The sequence below is a fragment of the Cupressus sempervirens genome, chromosome 2 (assembly GCF_028749045.1).
Source record: "Cupressus sempervirens isolate cs-2001-9-10 chromosome 2, ASM2874904v1, whole genome shotgun sequence".
Lineage (NCBI taxonomy): Eukaryota > Viridiplantae > Streptophyta > Pinopsida > Cupressales > Cupressaceae > Cupressus > Cupressus sempervirens.
Window position 1 is genome coordinate 133,438,776 of NC_143119.1, and position 17,040 is coordinate 133,455,815.

Sequence of the window (17,040 nt, forward strand, 5' to 3'; positions counted from 1 at the left end):
CACACTTCATTTGGTACTCTACAATTGGATCTAGATTTTCTTTCATGCATATATGTTTCACATAGTAATTAGGCCCTATGAACACTATTTGGGAGATCTTGAGATACTGAGCTTCATTCGCTTGCTTTACATGCGAAGCTCCTCTTGACGACAGATCCCCTTGTAGGTAGGGAAGGATATTTGTCATTGCCTCACTATTCTGCTTGGGTTTGTCCTCAACATCCATTAGTACTTTCTCTTTTGAGATTGGTGGTGTTTGTTGTTGGATTTTTCAAAAAGTTGGTGAGGTGATTTCAAATTAGCATGTCAAAGAATCTTGTTTGCTATGTTTAGGTAAGGTGAAAAGGCTAGAGGAGTATGTTTTGTTCCCTTTTAGGCACATCAAAAACTTTAAACCCTTTAATCCAAACCAAGTCCCCATGTGGTACAACTTTGTGAGTCTTCCTTGATTAGAGAGGGTTAAACTGTAGTGGACATTCCCTTTATTGGGTCAACCACGTGGATGGTACCTCAAGCAGTAATAGCTATTTTTGACATGGTAGTAGCAACCACTATATAAATGTCTTTGTGGGGGAAATCCCCATGGGTGTAGTCTTTTGTTGGGTTGTCAAATCTCCTTAGTATCTCCGATTGATTAAATTCTCAAAATATGTCAAAATCCTGGTACGTCGAGATTAGATTTCGCCCTCTAGATTGCAAAAGCTGCAAAGTTGACCATTACTAAGAACCTTAGTGCTCCCAAATTTTCTTTTCTAGGACTATGTGCGTGATTGAAAAATATTTTGAGAACATACACAGTAGTGGTTCTAGGGATTAGATTCATACTACGACACTATTTTTGTTCATGTGCAAGGTTGCTTTGTCCCTTGCCCATTGCTTATAGACATTTGCTTGAAATCCCTAATTGTTGTTCTATGTGCCTGATTATTATTTATAAATATGAAATTGATCTTAGTTGGTTAAAAAAGGACAACTCATCATTCATCATTTGGACTCTAGGGTAACCGTGTTTTTGTCATTCCTGAGTTGATTTGACCATTATGGACCTAATCTTGGGTGTCTAAAATTTTTGTCACTTTGGATCCTTGCATCATAGCTATCTTTGAGTTAGTAAGTCTTGTCTTATCTTGTCGCCAACATCAAAACTTGCAAAGTTAGAGATTTCCCTAGTGGAGAAAGTTTTCTTTGGGATTTTTTGATTTCATCCTTGGATTGTGGGTATTCACTTGTCTAAAAATATCAATTTATCTCATATTATTACAGTTTATTACATAACATTAGAACTCTTGGATAATTCCACAATTGTGAGAGCAACAATGGCATATTGTGTTAACCAATCGTGAGACCTCTATTGGCACTTTATGTTAACGAGAGTGATAGACAATTACATTGTTAAACCTTATTAATTGGACAAGTGATTACTTTACTACCTAAGAGTGATACCAATGCTTCTTGGAGTCTTCCTATTTACTAGTGGTTTCCCTCTCATGTCGATTACGACTAGTTTTCAAGTGAGTCATAGTAAACAACCTCAAGTTAACTTTGGTCAATTACCCTTAGTTCCAACTCATCAAAGATGTAAAGGAAAAGAACCTATCTTTGATCAAACATGTAAAGGAAAAAATAGAAATTGAGTTTACTCCTCGTAGCAATCTTAGTAAATTGAACATACCTAGGCCCTCTTCACTTTTTGAGCAAAACATGTTATTCACTGAAAGCAAAGATAAAAGCATGGAGATGTCTTGTCATTGATGTCAATACAATTCTTCCCTCTCTTGGTCATCTCAAAACTACCCCATTGAGATTACATCCTATGTTAGTTGTACTCAATTTCATTTAAAATTATTATAAGCTTAAATTAATGTGCATACATAACACGAAGCCTAGTATTAAAAAGTAAATTAGGTGATCCTCTTTAATGACACAATAAATGAATTAGTTAGCAATAAATAATGATGAATTAGAATATATGACTAGTGGATTAATCAAATTAGATTTTAATAACTACAGATTTATAAGTGACAACATGATTTCCTAGTAAAGGTTTTGAAATTATAGAAATTTATTTTCTATATAAGAGGAATTCACTTATTAAGGAAATATGAATCATGTGTCCTAGGCTTGCACTAACATGCATCTCATTACTAGATCTGTAGTGCCTGCCCCTAAGTCGCATTTCAATTATTCTTGCCAAACTCTTTTAGGCCAGTTTTATACTTGATATTTAGTAGTATTACTTTCAGATTTTCAGATATTATTTTAGACTTAGTTGATTAAATGATGAGATTACTTGGTACTCTATATTTCATGCATGTATGATGATTATTCAGTGGTTTTAGTTATCGATGATGATTAGTTAGATGGTTTATTATCACATGTGCTTTCTTATGGATACTTACCCCATACTGCATGTGTATGGTGTGCGTGTTTGTTTTCTTTATGTATGGTGTTTCTGATGTGGTTAAGGAAGGGAGTCGTAGCCACCTGCTAGTTGGGATCTACACGATGCATCACTTCCTGCCATTGTCTGTTTAGCTTAAAATATTGTATCTGTACATGCGTGGATTTTATGCAGGTTGCAGGTACCGGGTATCGACTTCCCTGAATTGCCAAGATGAGCGTATCCTATCGCATTATCTCAATGGTAAAAGAGGGGAGATAAACTCTTAAGTCCAAATCCTAAACCCTTTAACCATTTGTCCTAATTGATAATTAGGACAAGTATCTGAGTTAAGTACCCTCCGAATGCATCAAATGATGTAATTTCGTGATTATAACCCTTTGTTGATTTAGTATGTGTTTTGCTATGTTGGGTTTTCGTATGTTGTCTTCATGAGTTCTTGGTGTATTTTCTATTAATCAAGTTTAATTAAAAGATTAATCAATTATTTAATTTAATGGAAAATTAATATGAAATCTTTAATATTTAATTAACTGAGAAATTAATTAAATAAAAAGAATTAAATTTGGAGATTAAAGTTCAAGGATAAATTTAGAATGTGATAATGTTTATTTACTTTTATAATAATATATCTAGAGTTCATTTTTAATAAATGCTAAATAGTATTGTTATTTAACTTAATTAAATATTTTATCAATTAAGTTTCTAAAATAAATTAAAAGTTGAAAGATATTAAATTATTAAAGTTTCTAGATCGCATGATGCGAGCATGAGTTGAAAATAAAAGAAATGAATTAAAGGATAAAATAAGTGGAATAAATAATGTTATTTTAATTTCATAAAGTGTGCATGGGTTTAAAAGTAATAAAGATTAAAAATAGAAGTCAAGAGGGAAACTAAATTAAGTTATTTAATAATTCATTTAATGTGCATTAAAAGATAAAAGCAAACGTTAATAAAAGTTAATTTTGAGTTGAGTCTTATGAGCAAAGAGTCCTCTCAGGTGAATGCACAATTAGTGCCCCGATTTAAGGAGAAAACTCCTTATCACAACTTTGGGGGTTCATTTTTGGAGAGACGACGAATTTGGGAAAGAATTTTTGAGACAGGAATTTTGGAAGACAACTTTTGGCAGCGAATTTAAGAAGGAGAATTCCAGGAAAGTTTTTTCACAGGAAAATTATTGTCGAGGATTTCATATTAGCATTAGGTTCAAGTAGCGTCTTGTGTTTTGATCGCTGATTATTTACACAATTTCCCTATTTCCTTTTTTCTTCGTGTCTGTGGATTGTAAAATCCGAATTCTATGTGATGGAAGTTTAAGCATTTCAAATATTGTGAATTTTTAGATGCTTGTCAATTAACTACTCTATATGTAGGGATTAGAAAAGAAAATGGAGAAACCCTTGTTTCTAGATTAAAGAATTACTATATTTAATTTGGGTGGGATCTGAAATTAAAAAAAGAAAATTCGTAGGGTTGGAATTATTTTCTCTATTAGATTACAATTGTAAATGTTTAAAATAAAATAAAATTATATATATATATATATATATATATAACTTTATTTAATTTTTAAAAATTTTAATCTTTAAACAAAAATTACATAATAGTTAAATTTTAAATAAAAATTGTTTAAACAAATTTATTTTAAAGTATAAATTTTTTTAAAAAAATTTAAAAAATTAATTATATATTTTGGGGAGGCGGGGCCACCACCCCCTGCCTTTTTCTCTGTCACGACAGCAGTACTGTTGTGGTAGCAAGTACTGCTAATGCAGCAGTACTGTGCTGCGGCAAACTGCAATCTACAGGCCGACGGGCCTAAAATGCTTTTGATAATGTATTTTTTTTTAAAGAGAAAATTCGGGTATAATATTTTTTAATATGATTTTTAATTTATAATGTATTAAAAATAGATTATAGTTAATACAATTTGTTAAATGTAGTATTATTTAAATTGTAATTAATTTTAATAATTGATTAGTAATGTTATTAAAGTTAATTTATAATGAATTAAAATTATTAATTATTAATCTTGTTAATAAATTCTATTAATATATAGTAATAATTAATTAAATATTATTGATATAGTTTAATATTTAATAATTAACTTAATTAAAATTAGTTGAATTAAAGTTAATTAACAATGGATATTATTTGATATAGTTGTCAAATTAGATTATTGATTTAATGGAAGTTATTTTTAGAAATGGGTTAATTGTAAGGGGTAATTACGAAAACCTATCACTTGAGATATACATAAAAGTGGAACTTAAAAACCTTACATTAACTCAACAATATATTCAAACCCAACTGTGTGATGATTCTGTTTCTATGTGACTATTCTGTTGTCTATGATTTGGGGTTTTGAGTTGTCTTAGTGTTGACCAGTTTAGGACATTTACCAAAGGCTTGGGAGTTATGCGATTGTGATATTATGATGTTTTGTTATCGATCTTTCTAAATCCAACCATGGTGATGTGTTGATATGCTCTATGATGGATTTTTTTTTTAATACTATTTGTTATTGCTTTCCAGTTTCCTTGAGTGAAGCTGAGGTGTATGTATTTGAGTTACCTGACTTAACCATTTATGTATCCTCGATCAGTTATACTTGGGTTGCTTTTCAGTCGCCTTGATGGGATTGAAGTATCTTGCTATGCTCTTGATGATGTCATCTTGTGACATGTTTGACTTGACCATTTTGGAGTCTTCGATCAGTATTGTGATCTATTATTGGGATACTTGTTGGTTGCTCGTTGGAGAACCATTGGATATTGTGATTTATCACTGATGCCTTCAGTTGCTGATAAAGAACTGTTGTGATCATTATAATTATCATTTGATGCTTTCCAGTCACTTGTATAGGGCTGAGGTGATTTTTGTGATTTGTGATTTCATGAGCCTAGGGTAGGTTATCTATGTGTAGTGTCGGGAAGTGGCTTGCAATGAGGGAAGGGAGACTCGAAGTGGCTGTAGGGATGACTCATTGTAAGTTATTTGTTTTAATAAGTGAAAACATCTCACCTAAATACTGACTTAAATGAACCTAATAAGATAATTGTATGTTCTCTCCCATGCCTTGAGTGCTAGTACAGACTAGGATGGGGTAGAGAGAACGCTTGGTTGCGACCTTGCATTTCATAGTATGCCTCGTCAGTACGAGAGGATACTAGTGACCGCAGGATTACTGGGGACCCGAGATTCCTGAGGGATTGCTCGGGTAACTTCCAATGTGATTCATGTGATGACACTTTCCCGCTTGCATAGTAGGTTTCCTACGTGTCTTTATGTGCCTCTGGGTCTAGATGTCTATCTATGTCAGAACCTTTGAGTTAGTGTACTTTTAGGATTTTCCAGACTTAGAGAGTACTTGTGTTTTGTGTTTTGGTATCCTGTTTGGGACTTGAGACTATCTCCTCGGCGCGGTGGGAGTGGACCATTTAGGTTCCACATGGTCGGGTGGTAGTGCTTTTTACTCTTACCGTTGAGATCCCTATGTGGTCACCGTGGCTGGAGCTTTCTTGGTTGGCATTTACCTTCATTATGTTCATGGATTATTATGATGGATGGTTAGATTTTATGATGGATGTTTTATCATTATGGATGTATGGATATATCATGTATGGTGAATGATTTCATTTATTTTACTGTATTTTGTATCATGGATTTGAGGATGATGTATCTTTATTTCTACATATGTATATTCTTTTAAGCCTTTCATACCCTGTGACATGTACAGTGGATGATTGAGCATTCCAAATTAATTTGCCAAGAGGCATTCGAAGCAAATGTATATTATATGGACATTGGAATTTCTGATTATTCTTTTATGTGGATATGGTAGTTGTTAGACTTAGGATTAATTAAATTTAAATGTGACTCAACGTCTTGGGATCTTTAAGGAATGTAACCTGTTATGTATGTTTGTTTATGAATACGTGTTATTGCTTCTACTACTATGTGTTTGATGTGTATGTTGTACTTTCTTACTTTAAAAAAAAATGTTTAGCAAACTTAGTAAAACTTTAGGTTAATTCTTTTGAATCCCTTGGCGGGGCGTTACAAGATCACAAGATTAGAAAAATTAATGGGGTACACAACCCAACAACAGAATGGACACAATAGAAAAGGAAAATTATATTAACTGAGAAAATAAGCTAGTACAAATAGTGCAGAGAAAATAAACTTCAAAACATGCCCTACGGGCTTACAATAGCATAAATCTGGAGAATATTTCTCCTTTTAGCACCTCCTCTCAACCTCCAATCTGAACTGCCTTTTACAATGCCAGAAATCTCCTTAAATAGACCTCGGAGGGTTAAGGACTAAGAGTACATTCTAGAAAGTGCTAGTAAGCATCCACCGACAAAATAGAAGGTTCCAGAAGCTGCGTTAGAAGTCGGTGCAAATCTAGAAGAATCCAGAAATGGTAGCGAACTTCCGGGAGGCATAACTTTTGAACCGTAGCTCCGATTGATGAACCGTTTACATTTTTGGAAAGCTCTCAAAGCGCTCTATAGCCCTATGGACAAGCTTTGCTTCTCCCCCATTTTTTGACCCTTTTCGAGGTCATTTAATGCCCCAAACCTGACTTTGAAGCATCCTTAGGAGGTCTCCAAAACCCGAAAAACTGCAATAACTTTCAAACTGTGGGGCCTATTGACCTGATTCTTTTTCTGGAATGCTCTAAATCATGATGACATTCATCTAGCCAATTCACACCTTCTAGTTTACCAAAATGATGGCCCAAATACATGCTCCTATTTTTTCAGGATTTTCAAACGTACTGATAGTTGAACTATGAGAGTTGGAACCGTTATTTGAGCCAAATGGGTATCCAAAAATGTAAAGACATAAAACAGAAACTAAGTCTACGTACATTTTTTTGGGTGACATAGGATTGCCCTTATACCTCTGGATGCTCCTGCATCAGACACCCAAGGTAGATTGAAAAGTGACCCTGTCACTTTATGGATGGTAGAGGAAATCCCAAATGGGAAACCTTAGCTGCTAAAATCCAAGTTGAGTCCTCGATCGGTCGTCCTTTCCATTTGACCAAATACTCTTCATACTGCCTGTTTCTGGTACTCCTACCCACACGATGATCTCGAATGTCTTCTATCTCCTCCTTCTTAGAAGCAGGAATTAGACATGGCTCTAAAATCAGCTCCTCATCTGCACCATCATCATGATACTCTGTTAAATCTGCAATGTTGAAAATGGGAGAAATGTGAATACCATCTGGCAGCTCCACCTAATATGCATTTCCTGAGTTATGTTTCTTCAAAACTTTGCAGGGGCCAAATTTCTTCATTTTCAGCTTGTTGTAAGTACCAACTGGAAATCTTTCTTTTCGTAAGTGCACCATGACTAGATCCCCTACTTGGAATTCCTTATGTCTACTCCTTTGATCAGCCCTAGCTTTATACTCTTGATTCATCTTGATAATGTGTGCTTGAACCTCCTCATGTAGACGCTTGATGTGTTCAGAAAATTCCTCAGCTTCAGCACTTGTCCTCTCCCCTTGTTCTATCTTCCTCAATTCTGGTGCAGTCCTTGGGCTATTCCCATATACAATTTGAAATGGTGATTTTCCAGTACTCCTATTTACAGAGTTATTATAAGCAAACTCTGCCTGCGATAGAATCAAATCCCATCCCTTGGGCTTATCTCCAACTAAACATCTCAGCAAATTGCCCAGACTTCTATTTACCACTTTTGTTTGGCCATCAGTCTGTGGGTGATGCGTGGAACTAAATTTCAATTCTGTTCTCAACTTCTTCCACAATGTCCTCCAGAAATACCCCACAAATTTAGTATCTCGGTTAGAAACTATACTCCTTGGAAGACCATGTAGTCTTACCACCTCTTTGAAAAACAAGTCTGAAATATGGACAGCATCATGAGTTTTGTGGCATGGAATGAAATGTGCCATTTTGGAGAACCTATCAACCACCACGAATACTGAGTCATTACCCCTTTGTGTCCTTGGCAATCCAAGAACAAAATCCATACTTATGTCCTCCCATGGCCTTGATGGAACAGGCAATGGCTGATATAGGCCAGTATTTTGACTAAACCCCTTGGCAACTTGACAAACCTGGCAACTCTATACAAACTTCTTCACATCTTGTGTAATTTGAGGCCAAAAATAATGTTCTCTAAGAATGGCAATGGTCTTATCTCGACCAAAATGTCCTGCCATCCCTCCACTATGTTTCTCCTTAATCAGATTTTCCCTCACGGAACTCCTTGGAATGCACAATTGACTACCTTTGAACAACATGCCATCCTGAATCAAATAGTCTAACCACTTGGTTCTATCTACAGCAACAGGTTCTTTACAAGCTTTCCATGCTTCAGCAAAATTAGGATCCTCAGGGTACAAATTCTTGAGTTCATCAAACCCAACTACTTCAACCTGCATTGTTGTAAGCAACAGCTGTCTCCTACTTAATGCATCTGCAACCCTGTTAGATTTTCCACTTCTATGCTTCAACACAAATGTATAACTCTGCAAGAATTCTACCCACTTCATATGCCTCTAATTCAATTTACCTTGGCTATTTAGGTACTGTAATGCCTAATGATCAGTATACAAAACAAATTCCTTTGGCAATAAATAATGCCTCCATTTCTTTAAGGCCTGAACTATTGCATAGAACTCTTGATCATAAACAGAATACTTATTCTTTGCATCATTCAACTTTTCACTAAAATATGCAATAGGCTTACCTTCTTGGCTTAATATAGCCCCAATAACGCTACCACTAGCATCACAATCCACCTGGAATACTTTTCTAAAATCTGGAAGTGCCAACACAGGCTGTTCAGTCACCTTCTTCTTCAGCAATTCAAAACTTCTCGCAACTGCTGCAGTCCATTTGAACTCTTTTCTATCCCCTCTTATTGTATCAGTTAGAGGTGCACATATGCCACTGAAATTCTTAATAAACTTCCTGTAAAAACTAACCAGACCATGAAATGATCTTACCTTGGAGTAGGCCATTCCAAGATGGCTTTTACCTTCTCTGGATCCATTTTGAGACCTTCAGGTGAAATAACAAATCCCAAATAGACTAACTCCCTTTTTGCAAAGACACACTTCTTTAGATTAATTAACAGTTTCTCTTCCCTTAGCCTTTCAAGGACACTACGAATATGCAGTAAATGTTCTTCCAAAGTCTTGCTGAAAATTAAAATATCATCCAAATAGACAATAACAAATTTTCCCAAGAACTTCTTAAGTACCTCATTCATGAGCCGCATGAAGGTGCTTGGGGCGTTCGTCAATCCAAAGGGCATGACTAACCACTCATAAAGACCCTCCTTGGTCTTGAAGGCTGTTTTCCACTCATCTCCTTCTCGAATCCGCATCTGATGATAGCCACTCTTCAGATCTATCTTTGTGAAGTACTGAGCTCCACTCAAGCAATCCATAAGATCATCCATCCTTGGTAAAGGAAACCGATACTTGATGGTTATCCTATTTATAGATCGAGAATCTGTACACATCCTCCACTCTCCATCCTTCTTTGGTGCAAGTACTACAGGTACTGCACATGGACTCAGGCTCTCTTGAATCAAGCCCTTCCTCAACAGCTCCTGAAACTGTCTATTTAGCTCCTCTGTTTCAGTAGGAGTCATCCTGTGAGCAGCCTTGTTAGGCAAACTAGCTCCTGGAATCAGATCTATCTGATGACTGATTTGGCTTACTGGTGGCAATCCATCTGGAACATTATCAGAGATAATATCTCCAAATTCCCCTAGTAAATCTAAAACTTCAAATGGTATTTCACTACTACCTTCTTTATCTTTCCTAGGAATCAAAGCATAGCACATACGCTGATGTTTCATGCCATCTAAAAACTTCCTTCCATCAACAAGACAAATCCTAGCACTACTACATACCTTTTCGCCTTCCTTTTTCATGGGCTTCAATTTGTGGCGAACTCCATCCTTTGTCAGAGAGTATGTGTTTGCATGTCCATCATGTATTGCATGTCTATCAAACTACCATGGTCTACCCAACAATAGATGGCAAACATCCATCGAAATAACATCACAGAGAACTTCATCATGGTAACTCCCAATTTTGAATTTTACTAAACATTGTTCACTTACCAGGACCTTATGATCATCTTTTACCCAAGAAATCTGATAGGGTTGGGGATGTTTCTCCCTCTTGAGCTTCAGCTTAGAGACCATCTCTTCTGATACCAAGTTATCAGTGCTACCACCATCAATGATCACATCACAACATTTATCCTCACACTTGCATCTGGTACGGAACAAACTCCTCCGTTGTCCTGGTTCATTCTCACCACTTAGTAGGACTCTTTTATTTACCAAGGTCTCTCCTCTTTCTGCATCCTCTGAATGTGATGATTGTGCATCCTCATCCACATGAGCAACCCTAGCTTGGCCCTCAGCTCTCCTATCTGTCCTTCTTTGTCGTTGAGGGCATTCAAAGGCACGATGACCTTCTTCATTGCAATGGAAACAGGTACCACGGAAGCCTCCTCTTCCTTGTCCACGTCCCCTACCTCTTCCTCTTTGATTTCCAAAGTCTTGATCACGGGAGCGGTTGAAACCCTCATTCCTCTAGTTCCTGCTAGTACCCTCATCTTCATTTTTCTTTTGAGTTTCATTGCAGCCTCCAAATGATCTACCGCTTCCCCTTCCTCCTTGACTACACCCTCTTTGTCTTCCTTCAAACCTTTTACTCAGCTTCTCTTCAACTCGTAGGGCAAACTAGTATGCTTCTTCAACGCTTGTCATTCTTACCAGACTTAATTCCTCCTGGATGCTAGGTCGCAACCCACTAATATAATGAGCAACCTTCTCCTTATTTGCTTCTGCATGCCCCGCTCTAATAAGGAGTCGGTAAAACTCCTCTGTATATTCTTGGATTGATCTTCCTGCTTGCTTTAACCCATGCATCTTCTTAAACAGATCAAGCTCGTAGTCCACAGGAATGAACTGCTTCTTCAATTTGTCCACCATGCGATCCCATCTTGTGATCTTCTCCTTTCCTCTTCTAAGTCTTTCCAGTTGAATCTCTTGCCACCAGATTTTGGCATGGCCTTTCAGTTTGGCCTTTGCAAACTTAACCCTATCTGGGTCCCTTATATCCTCATACTCAAAGTATTCTTCCAGTTCATTGATCCAATCGATCAACTCATCTGGTTTCAAATTTCCTGAAAATATACCCACTTCAATTGTAGGTCTTTTCCCAAACTTATTAATGGCCCTAAAAAGCCTTTCCTCTACAGGATTCAGAACTTCCCCGTCAACTTCCATTACTTCCTCTTCATTGTCATCCTCACTATTGGCATCTGCAGCAACATTTGCTCCTCTACGAAGCTCCTCTTGCAATGCTTGTACCTGTCTCTAGAGGGCTCTAACCTCCTCAGGATCAATAGCTCTGGCCCTTCCGCCACGCTCTCTTCGTGGAGGCATCTTCTAACTCGAACCCACAACCACACAGTCCTGGTGCAAACTGCCTCACAGTCGGCGCTCTGTCTACACACTCAAGAAAACCCGCTCTGATACCACTTGATGGGGTACACAACCCAACAACAGAATGGACACAATAGAAAAGGGGAATTATATTAACTGAGAAAATAAGCTAGTACAAATAGTGCAAAGAAAATAAACTTCAAAACATGCCCTACGGGCTTACAATAGCATAAATCTGGAAAATATTTCTCCTTTTAGCACCTCCTCTCAAGCTCCAATCCGAACTGCCTTTTACAATGCCAGAAATCTCCTTAAATAGACCCCAGAGGGTTAAGGACTAGGAGTACATTCTAGAAAGTGCTAGTAAGCATCCACCGACAAAATAGAAGGTTCCAGAAGCTGCGTTAGAAGTTGGTGCAAATCTAGAAGAATCCAGAAATGGTAGTCGAACTTTCGGGAGGCATAACTTTTGAACCGTAGCTCCGATTGATGAACCATTTACATTTTTGAAAAGCTCTCGAAGCGCTCTATAGCCCTATGGATAGGCTTTGCTTGTCCCCCATTTTTGACCCTTTTCGAGGTCATTTAATGCTCCAAACCTGACTTTGAAGCATCCTTAGGAGGTCTCCAAAACCCAAAAAACTACAATAACTTTCAAACCGTGGGGCCTATTGACCTGATTCTTTTTTTGGAATGCTCTAAATCATGATTATATTCATCTGGCCAATTCACACCTTATAGTTTACCGAAATGATGGCCCAAATACATGCTCCTATTTTTTTGAGATTTTCAAACGTACTGATAGTTGAACTATGAGAGTTGGAACCTTTATTTGAGCCAAATGGGTATCCAAAAATGTAAAGACATAAAACAGAAACTAAGTCTAAGTACATTTTTTTGGGTGACACAGGATTGCCCTTATACCTCTGGATGCTCCTGCATCAAAAATATAGAATAAAATACATAATATCAACTTCTAATATAATTTTGAGAAATCATTTCATTGATGGTATAGTGAAATTATTTCATATCGAGGATATAATTGTATTTATTGTGATTTCAATATACTAATTGTTTTATTGAGGATATATGTAATAATCCCTATTAGTTTGTTTTATTGAATTTTGTCATGGAAAGGATGACCCTTCTGGTGATCCAAGGAGTATGGCTGCACCAAGATTATCAAATGAATATAAATCTTATATTGAGTCATTGTTATTGATGGGTGTGGGGGTTTCCACAATATGTGAGCAACATTATTTGGATCCTGGTCTTATGAAGTTAATGAATAAGAGGGACACATTTTCGCTAAGAAAAGATGTAATGAAAGCATGGAAAAGGGTGTGTTCCTATATATTCAAGTCTTAGGTTTCACTTAAATCTAGATAGGTCTACATTTCCTATAGATTCATACTGACCTTGATCAAATCTTCAAAAACATTAATATTCTACATTCATATTGTTGTCATCCTTTGTTTTTCCATTTCATCATAAGTATTTATCTCTTATATTGAGGATACTATCATACTATCCAAATTATGATAAAACATCTTCATAGACATCTATTTCTTAGGTTGGATAGTTGCATACACTATCATAACATTTGCATACGAATCCATCATCAGATATACACTATCTTCATAAACATCTATTTTAAATTAAGTCTTCATTAACTTAACTCAAGATATAGGTTTGATCACCATCCATTTTGTTATCATCTTTTGATCTTGTCATTTTTTCATAAGTCTTGATAGGTTTAGATAACCATTGTAGTATATGCCATTCTATTTTACAAATCATATTAGCTTTAGAATTTTCTAAATTCCATGAATAATTAAACATGTGGTTATTATTTTGAAGTATGTCTAACATATGTATTAACTTCACCAAGTGGGACCATACCTAGAATGATTTATTTTTTATATATGATATGCTTGACAATGGTGTTTATATGATTTTGATAAATTTAAAAATATATTTTTGTGGATATCAATATATAGATATAATGACATCTCTATAAAACTTTTTATGTATTTAAATAACACATCTAGGCCCTCTAACAATATTCATATTATTCAGGATGGGTAGAAAGAATAAATGGGAATCACTTATCAAGCTAGACGTGCAAGACATCCCTAATCAAGGAAATTACTTTTCAAATTATGAACTTGAATGGACACCTATTGGCAATGATAATAACTGACAAATAGACTTGTGTGTTGGTATCCCTCTTGAAAGACTCACTCACTTTGTGAAAGGTGAAGGTTTATTAGGTGACACAGAAACAACTTTTATATGAAAAAATATGAGGAGCATATTATGGAAGAACCTTCTGACCATGCCACAAAGATGTATTCAAGGTTTGTCTAGTTTTGATAAATTAATTATGCCACCATTTTTTTGTAATACCAATTAATATATATTTGTGTACATGTATAAATAGTTATCATTGTGCATTTGGGCCTCAAGATGATAGAAATATAGATGAAAACAAGAATGTAAAAAAGAAAAGGGTTCGAAAGTTTGTTCAAAAAAGGGGTTGCCAAGCCCACTTTCTTGTTAGAGTTATGAATGGTAGACAAGATGTTGCTATCATTACATATAATGAGTATATCCATCAAGATGCTAGTGGTGAATTTTGTCATGGAAAGGATGACCCATCTAGTGATCCAAGGTGTACTTTTGCACCAAGGTTGTCAAATGAGTGCAAATCATACATAGAATCCCTATTACTTATGGGAGTGGGGATTAATACTATATGTGAACAACACTACTTAGATTTTGGTTTGAAAAAGTTGATGAATAAGAGAGACACATGTTTGTTGAAAAAGGATGTGCTAAATGCATGGAAAAGAGTGCATTCACAACGTTCACAGAAAAATGAAGATGATTCAAAAAGTGTATGTTTGTGGCATGTGGAAGAGAAAGACAACTTCTTCTGTTATAAAACACCAAACAATGCGGAAAATATTCCATTTATTATAGGCATTCAAACACCATGAATGCGAGAAATGATGGTGAAACATTCACACAACTCAATCATTGCAATGGACTCTACATTCTCAACAAATAAGTATTGCGTAAGTAGAACAATGTTAATTTTATTTATGGACCTTGATTCAATTTTCTGTCTAATTTATTCTAAAAATAATAATGTATCACTAATTTATGTATGTGCAATATGAGTTGTATACATTGCTTGTATTTGATGAACAAGAAGCCGGTGTACCTGTTGCATGGGCTATATCCTCAAGAAACAAAATTGAGGATATATGTGAATGGCTAATAGAGGTTTACAAAAGAGGGAAAGCATATAAAGAAGATTGGCATGTCAACACATTCATAACAGATGGTGGCACTACTGAGATTGAAGCAATTAGGTTTATCAATCTTACTTTATATTTTCAATAGTGTAATGGTTTTCTATTTCATTTACAAAAAAAATATTTCTTGCTTTTGAATAATAATATTTTTTTCATTTAACATTCACTTTTGTGAGAATGCACTTGTTATTATCGAATTTTATAATGTAAATTGCAGATCAACCTTTAATTGTTGAGTACTTTTATGTATCTAGCATGTACGTAGAGCATGGTTAAAGAATGTGTACAGGTTAGTCAAGATTCAATTAAAGCATAGGAAATATCATATTCTTAAACATCGCATCCTAATATAATTATTGTAATCTAGGTTTGTGAGTAACAGGGATGTTGGAACAAAAATATTTGAAAGATTGGGTGAAATAATGTATGGAATGAGTGACGATGCAAACATTGTCACTCATTTGATTAACAAATTCATAGAGGAGTTTAAAGAAGAGAAGAAGTTTATTGAGTATTTTCAGAAAACTTGGTGTCAAAATCAGAGACGCATTGGTAAGTCAATCAAAATATCATTATATTTTATTTTCATTTACATCTTTTATAACTTTTTTATAGTGTAATCTATCATTTTTTTTTGTGTAGAGATGTGGGCAAAACATTTTCGAAGTTTCTCTCATGCAAACCAAGAAACTAATGCAGCTATAGAGTCATACCATTTTCACATTAAGAGTCATTATTTAAGTAATCTTTCCAAGAAATGTAAAAGGAGAATGGATTGGCTAATTCATACACTTCTCCATAGGGTAGAACCATAATATAAAAATAAAAGATATCTTCAGTTATCTGGGTTCTTGACTAACTTCAAAAAGGAAAGATATTATATAACTGCTTTAGAGAGATTAAAAGCAATAGTTGATATAGATTGTTATCCCCATCATCTTCTTCCTAATTCATCTAAGGTAAGAAGCCAAACTGATCCGAAAAAATGGTACCTCGTTAGGAAATTTGGATTAGATTTAAATGTTTGCGATTGTCAATGGGAAAAACGAGGAAATATGTGCAAACATGTGTTGAAAGTTTTAAATCTCTTAAAAAGAGACAACATAGACCAACAAGATCAAGTTGGTGGTAAGTTTTATTTGTGATTTAATTTTATTAGTTATTTCTAATGATTTATTTTTCCAAACTAACTAAATTTAATTTATTAAATTGCAGAGGATGTTACTACATTAGTTGGTGCAAGTGATGAAGTTAGAGGGGGTGCTTGTCATGAAAATGGTATCATTGGTAATGTTAATATTCTTACAATTAAGTATTAAATAGTTTTATGTTTCTAAATATTAACTAATTATTATTTCAATTATAGATGGTTGCACACATCTAGAGGATCAAGATGTGCCTAGGGTTGTCATTGCCAAAGTTCAAAGCATTGGTAATTTTCAAAACCATCATTTTACAATGAAGTATTAGAATTCTAATAATATTTTAAAACTTAGTCATTATTATTTCTATTATAGATGGCTGAAAATCATATAGTACTTCCAATGATGACTTTCTATATTTAGTTGACTAAATTAATTTAATTTAATTTAATTACAGATGGTGTTACTAGATTGGTTGATGAAAGTGATGAGGCTAGAGAAAGTTCTTGTCATGAAAATGGTACCATTGGTAATGTCAATATCCTTACAACCAATAATTTAATTATTTTATGTTTCAAAAAATTAACTAATTATTATTTCAATTATAGATGGTTGCATGCATTTAGAAGATCAAGATGTGCTTGGGGTTGTCATTACCGAAGGTCAAAGTACAGGTAAATTTCAAAACTATCACTTTATAATGAAG